This window comes from Octopus bimaculoides, chromosome 1 (genome assembly GCF_001194135.2).
Source record: "Octopus bimaculoides isolate UCB-OBI-ISO-001 chromosome 1, ASM119413v2, whole genome shotgun sequence".
NCBI lineage: Eukaryota > Metazoa > Mollusca > Cephalopoda > Octopoda > Octopodidae > Octopus > Octopus bimaculoides.
Window position 1 is genome coordinate 131986904 of NC_068981.1, and position 10062 is coordinate 131996965.

The window sequence follows — 10062 nt, forward strand, 5'->3', positions numbered from 1 at the left end:
ATATATTGTATATTCCATATTCTATATCCCACATTGGTTTTGCAGGAATATAAATAAAACATAAAAAACAGACAGTGTGGGAACTCTTTTAAACAAAATAATATATTCCTCTATACACAATCATACAAAACCCCTTTTTTTGTATTTAGTTTTACTCACATATATATATATATATATATATATATATATATATACATATATATGACGGGGGCTTCTTTCAGTTTCAGTCTACCAAATCCACTCACAAGGCTTTGGTCGGCCCGAGGCTATACTGGAAGACACTTGCCCAAGATGCCATGCAGTGGGATTGAACCCGGAACCATGTGGTTGGTTAGCAAGCTATTTACCACACAGCCACTCCTACGCCTATATGAAAACAGAAAAGATGAGAGTTGGTTTTGTTTTTCACTTTAAAGGTAGATGATTCTGATAGAAGCAACTACCTTGGTGTCAATTCATTGGAGTAATCCCAACAAAATACTACAAGTTTAGTCACTGGCTCAGCACCTATGTTTGTGCTCTTCTTTCCAAAATAATAAAAGCTTTAACATACTTCCAAAATGGGACTTCATCCATGTGTATCCGCATGTGTGTTTATGTAAGTGTGTGTTGGGGGGGGGGGCATGAGAAAAACATTGATGGAAATTAACTTGCACAATGTTACACATCTGAATTTCTTTTTAATTGTAATGATGAAACAAGGGGTTTAGTTCTTACCACCAAAATTAATTCCCCTTGCATTTTTCTCTCTTTTTCAATATTCAATTAAAAGAGAGAATATGTTGTTACTGACAACGTTAAAACTTTAGTAACTTGATCAGTCTGTCATTGAACCAGGATTTTAATTTCATTTGATACACACTTTGCCATCATTTATATGGAGAATTGCAAACATGGCATATAAAGATAACTTATTTCAATAGAAATTTTATGACTACATTTCCATAAATGTTTTTCTCGCGCACCAGCACCAACACCCCAGCATGCAAAATAAGCAACAGCATATTAAGTAGTAATGTAGTATGACTGTTTCAAGCGGCTCCATTTAATTGAAGAATGCAATGATTACATCAATTCAAATGAAGTGCCATCTTCAGCTGCACAGATAAATAAATGGAATTTTAACAAGTAGGACACATTAATATAATTTTTCTTAAATATTTTAACAGAGCAAGAAGATGGAAGAAATCCACGTTCTTGCTATTGTAGCTAAGAATAGACTACAACTTCTAAGAATCACATAGAGCATAGTGAGGATTATAGGGTTGTAATTCATTTCTAATTCATTTATCTCTTTATCAACTACTAAATCTAAGACTAGAAGACTGTGTCTATTTTGAATAAAGGACAAGAGTGAGTTGACAGCTCATGGCTAGGTATGGTCATAAATATTATCATATGTACCCCTTTTCCCCTGGTGGGAAATAAGACATTAGGAGTAGTCAATTGGATATAAGTAACTCTATAAAAGAGGCAGAGTAGGGGTAGACTTTAAATCATAATGTTAATTACCAGTTAAAGGAGCAAGATGCTAAGAAACCAAAGATGCTAATACAGTGGAAATTTTATTTTGGGGCACTATGAGGGAATGTTTATAAACAATATTGTTATGTTGTATAAAAATAAAATTCAAGAATTTCAAAAATATATATATATATACAATGGGCTTCTTTTCAGTTTCCGTCTACCAAATCCACTCACAAGGCTTTGGTTGGCCCGAGGATATAGTGGAAGATACTTGCCCAAAGTACCACACAGTGGGACTGAACCCAGAACCATGTGTTTGGGAAGTAAGCTTCTTACCACATAGCCACTCCTGTGCCTATTATGTTAAAGTTTTTGTTATTTTGGAAGGAAGAACACAAACATAGGTGCTGAGCCAGTGACTAAACTTGTATTATTTTGTTGAGATTACTCCAATGAATTGACACCAAGGTAGTTGCTTCTATCAGAATCATTTACCTTTAAAGTGAAAAAACAAAACCGACATATACGACAGGTATGTAAAATATATTTCTGCATACTTCTTTCTCTGTTCATTTGGATAAGCTGTAGAAATTGTTGCATGCACACACAAACACAAAAATTCTCTGTTATTTTTAGCATATCGAGTTTTTTTGGTGAGGGCTTCACATACTGTGATCCTTTTGCTGTTTCACTATAAATCTACGCATGCAGAAACAGACAAAACAGTCGTTTATTTTCATTTTTAGACAGCGGGATAGGATGGCGAGGGGGGTTAGTTAATCAATTTTGGAGTTTTTCATAAAAAATTTGAAATTAAAATGTTTTCTTTCTTCCATATTCTTAATCTCTGTATTTTTCCATGTAGATTGAAAGAAAGAATTTAAAAAAAAAAGTTGAAGATTAAAAATTTGCAGGGTGGGGATGGAATTAAAAGTTTTGAAAATGTGGATTTTTTACATATTTGGAATCTCCATCATCGAAAACATAGGAATCCGGCAAAAAAAAAGAAATGTTTTGGTGACCAGGTGCTAAACTAGATACTGAAAGTTATGAAGGGAAAAAACAGACCATGTGAACTTTCTGAGTCCTCTTCCTACCCTTTGGAAAACATTTCCCCATAAATGTCTTTATAATTATAATTTGTGCTATTTGAATGGTATTTCTATAAGATTTCATCAATATATCCATTTTCTTGAAAGTTATGAGGGAAAAATCGGATCATGTGAATTTTCAAAAAGTCCTCTTCTCACCACCCCATGTTCATTTGCGCAGTTTTTTGGGGGTTTTTTTTCATATTCGTTTTCTACAGTTTTTAACACCTTGCAGGCTGGTATTTTCTTGTTTTCGTTAACGAGTCTCAAACTTTATATTGACCATATTTTGTAAATGTTCTGTCTGAGCATGGGCTGCATGGAAAATTTACATACTTCCATTTTTGTTATCTTCAAGTTCTCTTATGTTGAACTCAAGGAAAATAATGATTTTTTATCGTTATGTTAAAAGGTTAATAAGTGGGAGAAAAATTGAGTATATTCAAACTATATTTAGAGAAATAGTATGATAATTGGCATAGAAGTGAAGAGGCAGAGCTGTAAACACTGAACATACCATTAGTGTGAAGAGTTAGAAGGCTGGAGAATATTGAAGATGTGGCATAGAGATTTATTGCTGATAGAAATGGTAATAGCAACTAGATTAGATGTGTGATGGCTATATGAGAGGACTGATAACAGTATAACACAATTTTTGTCCTTGGGTAGCGACTGTTATTTGCTTGTTCCCTAAAATGTAAGAAAAATGGCTTATAAACTTAGCCTTTGTTATATTTATTCAAACCCCAAAGAATCCCTCTGAATACATAGTTATGATGCTTCCCCACTACTCCTGCTCATGAACAGAGATGCACATATTGTCAGCCACTAAGGGATATGTTCAAGTGGTTATGGTCAAGCAGCTGACAAGCAAATCTGTGGTACTGGGCAGAATATTTGCTATAATAATATTTTTGTTTCGGTAACTCAGTGCTGAATCTGTCTGAAATGTAATGAAAAATAGTTAAGTTTAAAAACGTTGATGTCCAGGTCACAGAAGCAAGGTTTGAAGGGAATAGTAGTCATTTCCTTTGATTTCTAGATGGATGTAAATAGGAAATAACCCTGGCCTAAGACAAGAAAAGAAAAAAATTGTTACACAGTGTAATCAGAGTAGTGGATTTCTCTGTAATAACGGGTGATATTGGCCAAGCCACAGTGGAGTGAAAGTAACCAGGGTGAAGAGAAGAAGGCAGTATCGAGTGAATTTTGGTCGTGAATATAGAGCAATAGTTACCAGAATAGAGTCATATTGCCAAAATAGAGAATGATAAGTGAAGAGATAAATTAATGAAAATGTGTGTTTTGTCACCATGTTATGCCTATATTCAACAGACTTGCTTATCTGGAGATGGAGACTTTTAAAACAATAGGTGATAATAATAACAACATTCTAGACTAGAATTTTTAAAATGGTAATCTGTCCAACTGATAAGGAATAATGAAGAGGCAGAAACAGTATATGGGTTGATTCTTGCTTTCATCTCTGGGAAAGGACTATTCTGATACAGTTGATCTGTGATCAAAGGCATTTTAGCCATAACAAATATATTTTTTAAAGTTTTGTTTTCTTCAGACATATAATATATCAAAGGCTGTATAATCCAGTATGTTCTTTACTTTTATAATGGGAGCATGTCAACTGAGGCACATTGGTTATTATTTCTTGCAAGTTGAGCAATCATGTAAGACTGATGATCAAATTGAAACTGATCATACTCTTCTCCTTTGAATCTATATTTTTGTAAGAAGCAGTCACATTGGCAACTTTGCTTATGTTATTTTTATTCCTCTAATAACACCTATTAAAATGTTTTAAGTCTTTCTTCAACTGAAGCTTGGCCTCAAAGTGTAGAAACAATTTTTTTTAGTCTTTTGCTGCAAATGAAATATACCAGCTGTCTCAAACAATTGAATTTCTCAATTTTTTATTTTAACCTAAAATTTAGTTATTGTTAAATGAAATCCATTGGAAATTTGCAATATGCCTATTTATTCATTCATTTTTAGTCTGAAATTAGTATTATTTATTTTTTTTAAATTATGGTTTTTAGCAAGTGCATTGTGTTACAGAGATTACTTACAAACCAAAGTGCGTGTTATTTTATCAGTTCTAATGGTATTCTTAATCCAGAATACATATTTAAAAAATTTTAATATAATCTAATGAGGTGTTAAAGTAGTATTATCAACTGATATATATATATGTCATCATCATCATCATCATCATCATTTAACGTCCGCTTTCCATGCTAGCATGGGCTGGACGATTGAGGACTGGCAAACCAGATGGCTGCATCAGGTACAATCTGATCTGGCAGAGTTTCTACAGCTGGATGCCCTTCCTAACGCCAACCACTCCGAGAGTGTAGTGGGTGCTTTTATGTGCCACCGGCACGAGGGCCAGTCAGGTGGTACTGGCAACGGCCACGCTCAAATGGTGTTTTTTACATGCCACCTGCACAGCAGCCAGTCCAGCGGCACTGGCAATGACCTCGCTTGAATGTTTTTTTCACGTGCCAGTAGGACGACGCTGGTAACGATCACGCTCAAATGGTGCTTTTTATGTGTCACCCCAATGATTTATGACATCAACTTCAGAAAGCCAGTAAATCACCTGATAACCTATCAATTGAGTGACCTCATTAGCTAGATTAATTACATTCTCACCAGAAAACAAGATACAAGGTTGTTCTTAAATGCAAAGACCTTCTCTGGTGAAGAATGTACCCCCCAAAATAGATTAGTTATTAGCAACTCAGGCTTGACTGATTCCAAGAAGCAGACCAGTCTGGAAAAGAAGGATTTGAAAGCTTAAGGATCCTTTGAATGGTCAGAGATTTAGGGATGCCCTAATTGAGAAATTTAATGAGAAAGAGGAAGAACTACAGACTTGTAACATAAACGGTAACTGGAAATTCCTACAGGACAGATTGCTGAGTGTAACAGACCAAATCTGTGGCTGGTGCAAAGTCCCAACCCAACCTAGGGTAATGTGATGGTGGTGGAATGATGTTGAAGACAAGACCATTATAGTGAAGAAACAGGCCTGAAAGGACTGGAAGAACGGTGGTAGTATTCTATATCAGGTAGCTAGGAGGGAGGCTAGAAAATCAGATATGCTTAGCCAAAGGAGAAGCAGAAAAGAGGAAGTATTCTAATGTTCTGTAGCAAGAGGACCAGAGACTTAAGGTGTTTTGGATTGCAAGAAGGCTTGGAAGTACCACTATGAAAAGTTGCAAAATGTAGAAAATCCATGAGAGAAGGAGAGTCTACCTAATGTGGACCCAACAGAGGGGCCAGCTATGTGAATTGACTGTAGCTTGGTAGATAAAGCAATTAAGGATATGAAGACAGGGAAAGCTCTTGACTTATCAGGAATCACTACTGGAAGATTAACAGGGAAAGTAGTCTTTAAGTGGGGAAAATGTGCAGGTATATTAAACACTAGGAATGTACAAAGAATAGACTTTGTCAAATGCCCAGATGGGTATTTAGAAGTAGTAGATAGCTTCTGTTACCTAGGCGACTAAAAATAATTAACTCAGGTCCCTCATACCAAGAACAAAACAAGCAGCATACGATATTTTCTACATGTACACTTGTAGAACTTTTAAGTTTTCCTACAAATTGCACTGCAACAAAACAGCTACTGTTAACTTCCGTATAACTTTGACTTCACTTAAGAACACATTTGTACACTTATCCCATTATTCTTCCATCCCATCTAGATTTAATTTACCTTAACCTTATTATAACACTACTCTTATTAAACCAGAACTGTTGGAGTATGTCTTCTCTTGATTGTTAGGTCAAGTTAAGCTCTATTTAATAAGTAAACACTATATATAATTAATTCAACTTACTAATTTCAGGTACTTGAATTACCCAGTACTTTCTCATATTTCTAATTGAAGTATCTATTATCCAGGATTATTTATTTCTCTTCCTTGATTTTATTTTTCATTTTTATTTGCACTTTAACTAAAACTTTTAAATTTATAAACTTTAATATTTTCACCTATATATTTCACCTAGATAGCACCTATTTCACCTATATAGCAGAGTACCATTGTAACAGAATATATGCTATATCCCACCCTCTACATTCCACCAGCACCAGCAGATTTTTCACCAAAAGTTCATTTTGGGATATTCTTTATCTTTTTTTATAGCCACCATACTAGCAACTTAACTACCCTACTATGCCTTACTTCACCATCTAATGATTGACCACCATCATCATTAGCTTCACAATTAACAGCTATTTTCCCTTTCTTATCCTTGAACCATGCCCTCTCCCCACATTATCTTAATATGTATATTCAAGGGCTACATTTGTTAGGTGGTCGCTATTACATGTTTGACGATTAACATATGCCCTCCTCTTGGTGTCTTTGAACCTCCCTCTCCCACTTTCTTAATTATGTGTATATACAAAAGTGCATTTATATGAACACACACATCATCCCATCAGCACATCTCTATTGATTAGTATATATCTAGCCTTACACTGGTTTCACTGTTTTTTCCTCACATTGGAGTGTTACTATATAGTGCTGTACAATAGAGACAAGCACAGCTTTAACACACAATAATACACTTTTTGCTTCATCATTTTTGTGTCAAATTTTTTTCCATGGAAAATTATCATTTAGAGGTACTAGATGTGAACTTTTTTCTTATATAGTTTTAATTAAAATCCAACAGTCATGTATCATGTCAAGGTCTCTCAAACACCCTGGTATTCCCACACATTTACAAAGTTTGTCCTAGTTTTTCTTTTCTGTTTGTTTTCTTTTTGTTTTTGACTGCTGAACAGTATCCCTCGTCCTAATTCAATGTGCTAGAGTGCTATAGCTCCAGTTGTGTTGAAAATCGTAGTCATGAAGAGAAATGTTTTTTACTTTATTTTGATATAAAAATTGATGGGGGTAGATCAGATCATCATGAAATATAAAAGTGAAATTTTACCAACTACAAATGTACCAAAACTTAAAAGTCCTTGTGGCTTGTACTTTTGAATTTAATTAGGTCTGAAAATACTGCAAAATTGATTGTTTGTGACTTGTAACAAAATAGGCTTTACATAAATATTTTTAAAAATTAACAAAAAAAAAAGTCTCTACATGTCCTACATTCATAGCCCATATCTCACTACCATGTAGTATAACTGTTCACACATAAGCATCATAAAATCTACCTTTCACTCTGAAAGAGAGTCCTTTTGTTGCCAACTGAGGTAGTAGCTCTATGAACTTCTTCCATCCCATTCTTATTCTAGAAGCAATACTTTCAGAGCATCCACCACTGTTACTAATTTGGTCACCTAACTAGCAGAAACTATCTACTACCTCAAGAGAACCTCCTGGGCAAAGTCCACTGTGCTCTTAATGCTTATTGTTCCTGCACATCTGCCACACATGAAAGTGACTTTATCTGTTAACCTACCTGTGATTCCACTGCATCTCTTATGCAGCCATATCTTGCACTTCTGATGGAAAAAGAGTTTTATCTACATTTTTCCTAACAACAACTTTAGTCTTTGCTTGGTTAACTTTAAGGCCCTTTGATTCTAGGTTTTGCTTCCAAACCTGGAACTTCTTCAATTCTGCTTCAGATTCTGCAATAAGAGCAAGGTCATCAGTATATTGCAGTTCCCATGAGCATCCAGTTTTTAATTCCTCTGTTACGGCTTGGAGAACTATGATGAATAAGAGTGGACTAAGAACTGATTCCTGGTGAACTCCAACTTGTACACTAAATTCATCACTGTATTCAAGGCCGACTCTCACCTTAATGATAGCATCACTGTACATGGCTTATACAGCTCTAGCAAGCCACTCCTCTACTTCTAGCTTCCTTAGAGACCACCAGATAAGAGAGTGGGGAATCCTGTCAAAAGCTTTCTCCAGGTTGACGAAAACTAAGTACAATGGTTTACTTTTGTCCAAATACTTTTCTTGCAACTGTCTCACAAGGAAGATGGCATCTGTGGTATTTCTCCCAAGTCATTTATGCCTTACGATATGGAATATTTCCTTTTCTTTCACTTATGATGATGAGGTTCCTGTTTATCTGATCATTAGAACAGTCTGCTCGTAAAATTAATGTGCAAGTGACTGAGTACTCCACAGACATGCATACCATTAACATAGTTCTCAAGGAGATTCAGCCTCACATAGAATGTGACAAGGCTGGCACCTTTGAATTACAGCTACAATTCATTTTTGCCAGCTGAATGGACTGAAGCAAGGTGAAATAGAGTACCTTGCTCAAGAACACAGCATGCCACTGGGAATCGTACTCATGACCTTACAATCATGGGCCAAATGCCCCTTACCACTGAACCACGCACTTTCACTCTCTTAACCATAGAGAAAAAGAGTGAAGTGATAGAGACAGAGAGGGAAAAGCCTCAGTCATTTAAAATGACAATTAGACTGAAATACAATCGATCTTTTCTAGCTTCTTTACTTTTAACAATGAGGAAGAGTGAAAGAGATTTAGTAACAAATAGAGGGTAAGTCTTTCAGGTGTTTAGGTTTTAATCCTGGGAGTTCTAGAAGGATTGAGTGTTAGTTCTCTCTTCTTTCCCCCACCCCTGGTACTTATTTGCCTTGTTTGATAGTTCTTCATGTCTTTTAGTTGGGGGAAAGACCATGTTTTTTTTTCCGGCTAGTTTAATGTTTTCTCTACAAACTACAAACAAGCCCCCCTCCCTTCCTTTTTTTTCCATACAAAAACTAATGCAAATTTCAAACAGGGTATAGCTGTGAAAAGAGCCCAGAAAAATGTGTAATACTCCCTACAAAATGGGTGGGTGAGAAAAGTTGCCAACAGGTGGTTACACGAAATTCAACTCTATACTTTATAGAGTATTTTCTACTATAGCTTTGGGCCAACCAAAGCCTTGTGAGTGAATTTGGTAGATGGAAACTGAAAGAAGCCTGTCGTATATATGTGTCTGTGTGTGTTTGTGTCTGTGTTTGTCCCCCACCACCATCGCTTGACAACTGATGTTGGCATGTTTGCATCCCCGTAATTTAGCGGTTCAACAGAAGGGATTGATAGAATAAGCACCAGGCTTACAGGGAATAAGTCCAGGAGTCGATTTCTTCAGCTGAAGTGGGGTGCTCCAGCTTAAACACAGTCAAATGACTGAAACAAGTAAAAGAATAAAAGAATACCAGAAAAACATTCCATACCACTAAACCAAGAAGGTTCTTTGAATATGTACGATGTATTTTAAGGCTAAATAGTAATTCTGTTTATGTCTGTGCAACTGAGATATTTTGCTTGGATTATATAGTTATTGGTTTTACACTTCTTTCTATATTCTGTAAGTATCACAATAGAGAAACAGCACACAATTTAAAGATACTTACATTTTTTATGTTTTCCATGAAGTTTTCACTGGTCCAGCTAGTATATATATATGTATATATATATATATATATATATATATATCATCATCATCATCATCATCGTTTAACATCCGCTT

General features: G+C 35.4%; 1 protein-coding gene across 2 annotated transcripts in view; it reads left to right on the forward strand.

The window, feature by feature from the left end:
• The window catches only part of LOC106874674 (phytanoyl-CoA dioxygenase, peroxisomal), a 45359-nt gene that overhangs the window by 5416 nt on the left and 29881 nt on the right, over window positions 1-10062 (forward strand). The window contains exon 1 of one of the 2 annotated variants that reach the window (XM_014922474.2): window positions 881-1999. The exons of the other annotated variant lie outside the window; for it this stretch is intronic. The gene's annotated coding sequence lies outside the window, so the exon portion shown is untranslated. Of the gene's footprint in view, window positions 1-880; window positions 2000-10062 lie in introns of those variants that run through there. 2 annotated transcript variants of the gene reach the window in all.